The following is a 4,421-nucleotide window of genomic DNA, read 5'->3' on the forward strand; positions in this document are numbered from 1 at the left end:
TGCCAGAACAACTTCTAGGTTAGTTAATACCTATATGTGTCTCTGATTGGATCTGACAGAGCTGAGCACTGAGTTCTACCAACCCGTTGTTCCAAAGTCCTCTTTGACCTAGCTTAGCTCATAGGCAGTAGAATCATCTTGCCTCAAAGTCTTGCAGAGTTCTGGCTGGGGAACTGAGCCAGCAAGACTAGAGCATCAGAAAGGATAAGCAGCATCTCTCTTTACAGACAGCATGATTTTAAGAGCTTCACATGACAAAAAGGACTGATGGCAGCAACAGCAACAAGGACTAAAGAGATTTGGTGATTTCTGGTGTTGGCTAGAAATTAGACTGTTCAGATTCTCATGTGCAAGTTCATTATCTGGCAACATTTCATTTTATAATAATTTCATAATGGAAGCAAATTAAGGTTTTTGCATTTAGACAGATCTTTGTTCAAATCTCGATTCTAATAGCTATACTACTTACCAGCTCTGAGAAAACCACTTCATTTATGAAAGCCATGGTTCCTTCAACACAAAATGGTAATAATTACATTAATTATATCCAACATTGGTGGTTCAATAACATCATTATTTTCCACAAAACTTTTAAGTGGTAGGCACTGTGCTTGGTGTGAAAAATACACACATGCTAAGAGAAAAGTATAGGCTAAGCTATTGGATGTTTTGAAGATATGAAGTTTTCTTTAGTGCAGTTCATCCTTGAACAACAGGGGTTTGAAATGCTTGGGTCCACTTAACATCACACACCAGGGCCTGGGGGGTGGGGGACTAGGGAAGGGAAAGCAGGGGGTGGGGGGATTGGGGAGGGATAGCATTAGGAGAAATACCTAATGTAGATGACAGGGCGATGGATGCGACATGTTACACATGTATACCTGTGTAACAAACCCACACGATCTGCACTTGTACCCCAGAACTTAAAGTATAATAAATAAATTTTTTTTAAAAAAGGAATCCTTGGTCCACTTATATGAAATTTTTTAAAAATGAAAGTTATACCAAATATGCGTGTCTCTCAACTTCCATTTCCTCCGACTTTTCTACCTCTGCTGCCTCTGAGACAGCAAGACCAATCCCTCCTATTTCTCCTTCTCTTCAGCCTATTCAATATGCAGACAAACAGGATAAAGAACTTTGTGATGATCCAATTTCACTTAATAAAGAAAATATATTTACTCTTCCTCCATGATTTTCGATAACATTTTCTTTTTTCTAGCTTACTTTATTGTAATAATACAGTATAAAATACATATAAAATACAAAATATATGTTAATCGAATATGTTGTCATTAAGGCTTCTAGTCAGCAGTAGGCTATTAGTAGTTAAGTTTTGGGGGAGTCAAAAATTACACATGATTTTTTTACTGTGTTGAGGGCATCAATGACCCTAAATCCCACATTGGGCAAGGGTCAACTGTAATTGACAGAAGCAGAATCATTACATCTGGGGGTCTCAAGATCATGTTACTTATCACTTACTCAGTGATAACTTTATGATTTCTTTGATTGAAGTTTGAATTTCTGTTAAAACCCCATGATACAAGGATATTTCAAAAGCAATTTGGAAAATGTCTATAGAACCATATTCATTATTTGTCCTCATCCATTATGAATTTTAAGATCTTGGTACCATGGTCGAAACATTGCCTCAATTTTTTCACCTATGATATGGAGGATATTAATTAAAATATCTTTTCTACTTAACTCACAGGGTTATCATAAACCTCAAGTAAAATAATATATGTAAAATTATTTTACAAATCTTAAAACTCTAGGCAAGTAATAGTAAATGTTTACATTTTGCTGTTAGAACCAGCAAGACACCACTGTCTCAAAGAGAGAGATTTATTCACTATTCCCTTTAAAATACATGTGCATTTTATCCCTGTATTTCTTCTCCTCCCTTTTCACTATTTTTTTTTTTTTTTTTTTTGAGACAGAGTTTTGCTCTTGTTACCCAGGCTGGAGTGCAATGGCGCGATCTCGGCTCACCGCAACCTCCACCTCCTGGGTTCAGGCAATTCTCCTGCCTCAGCCTCCTGAGTAGCTGGGGTTACAGGCACGCACCACCATGCCCAGCTAATTTTTTGTATTTTTAGTAGAGATGGGGTTTCACCATGTTGACCAGGATGGTCTCGATCTCTTGACCTCGTGATCCACCGGCCTCAGCCTCCCGAAGTGCTGGGATTACAGGCGTGAGCCACCGCGCCCGGCCCCCTTTTCACTATTTAAAATTATCCTTACTACTGCTGTGAGTCCAAATCCTTTTCTTCTTATTATTATTCTTTCATCTCGAATTCCAATTTCTTCATGAATTCTAGAAAAAATAATTAGAGAGCCTGAATTCCCATCTCAACCATTAAGTTATTTAACGTTCTGAATCTTGGTTTTCTTTCTTACAAAGTATGGTTATTTATTTCTACTATTACAAGAGATTAAATAAATACTAATATATGTAAATCACAAGCATGTAAACACAGAATGCGATGTGGTGTGTTCTTTCTCTCATCTTCTGCGTCACTCACATTCCTAGAATATTGATTTTGAAAAGCAGTCGGCCTTTGCTATCGAGTTATTTTATTTATATCTTTAACATGTTCTAAGCTCCTTGAAGGCAAGAGCTATGTTCAATACACAGTTATGTCATTACCAGTTCTGAACTGTTATGAACTAAATATTTATGTCCCACCCAAGTTCATATATTGATACCTTAACCCCCAATGTGATGGTATTAGGAAGTGGAGTCTTTAGGAGGTAATTAGGTTCTGAGTTTGAAGCCTCCATAATAAAATTGTTGTACTTCTTAGAAGAAGATAAAAGCTACCCCTCTTTAATCTCTCTGCCATGTAAGGACACAATTGATAGACAGTCATTTGTAAAGAATGAGGCCTCTAGCATAATCCAGCCATGAGGACACTCAGATCTTGGACTTCTAGTTGTCAAAACTGTGAATGAATCAATAGGGAAACTTAGAATTGAATCAGTAGGAGAATGCCCAGTAAATTATTCAATTCATTCTGATGGCTGACTTACAGCTTGATTAAAGTTAAGTGCATCTTGCCAACTTTATTCCTACAGTAAAGTTAAGCTTTCTCTCCACCTGAGAAGACTAAGTCACAAATGGAATTTCAGGGGTCATGTGACTTTGCAAGCCCCAAGTAATAGGGGAAAGGTCTGACCATACTGGTGAGAGCATTGCATTAGTTGTCTTGAGGACACAGAAGAATTTGGAAGAACAAAGGAAAATGACACTTGAATGTGGTGAGACTTCTCACCTAAAGGTAAAATATCTGGCAGAAGTATAAAGAATAAACATAGGCTTCCAGCAATGTGACTTGCTATCACCAGCGTGACATAAACGCAATAATGGCTTGCTCTTCTGTAGGGTAACCCAATCAGCTGACTTTACCCCATTTTTAAAAGGCACTTAACTTTAAACTGTGCACGAGGTGAAAACCTTTCTCATCAATGAGTCACTTGCTATTTCAATGACAATGTCTTTCTGCCCCTATTTATCCATGGTAGTGCTGTCTGTCTTAAATATAGGAGCCAGAAGGACATAGACAAGCTCTCTGGGATTATTATTTATACTTAGCAAGGGCTTTGCTTCATTGATGCTGCTTAAGTGCCGAGGACGGAGTATCTAAAGTTAGTGCTGATTTTAAACAAAGGACCTAAAAAGATTTTATTTCTTGGTACCATAATAATACTAGTAAATTCTGTTGGATAATTTCTTGCAGATAATTTCCAGTGATAAGAAAAAGATCAAAGATAGAAGAAATGTCTTTCTCTGCTCTCTGGAGAGATGCTGGAAGTTATGGTGCAGCACTTACAGCTGCTGAAAACAGATCAGAAAGTTAAAGGGCTTGATATCAAACCTGATTTCATTAAAAAGTCCTTGCTTTATTAATCTTGTTTGTATGTTATGGTTTAAGTCAGGAGCCAGAGAGCAGAAGGATGAGAAAGAGAGAGCAGTGAAACAGAAGGGGCTTTTAAATTCTCTCTGGAGTCACCATGAAAACCTTAGTCTTGGGCAATTAGGTAAGGTGTCAGTGTCCACATGTATATGTAGCTGTTGCTACTGCACTTCAACACCATATAGTCTTCTGAAATGTCCCTAACATATGTAACAATCATTCCAACTCTTATGATGCATGCATGTGATCTAAAGATAATGCAATATTTTTACCAAAATAATGGATAATTGCATGTTACCAGAGCAAATACATAACTTTTTATAACTTTGCTTCTAAGGTAAATATCTAATTAATTTTGCATGCATTAACTTTATTGAATGCACAGAGGTAGACACTTGGGTTCCATAATGATCAATAAGAAAAATGAGAAATCCTTCCTGTAAGCCATTTGGCTTACTGATTATGAGTGCTTCTCCAAGTGCTTCCATCTATAAGTGG

Source organism: Sapajus apella, unplaced genomic scaffold (assembly GCF_009761245.1).
Source record: "Sapajus apella isolate SASKATOON/1434 unplaced genomic scaffold, GSC_monkey_1.0 scaffold16, whole genome shotgun sequence".
Taxonomy (NCBI): Eukaryota; Metazoa; Chordata; class Mammalia; order Primates; family Cebidae; genus Sapajus; species Sapajus apella.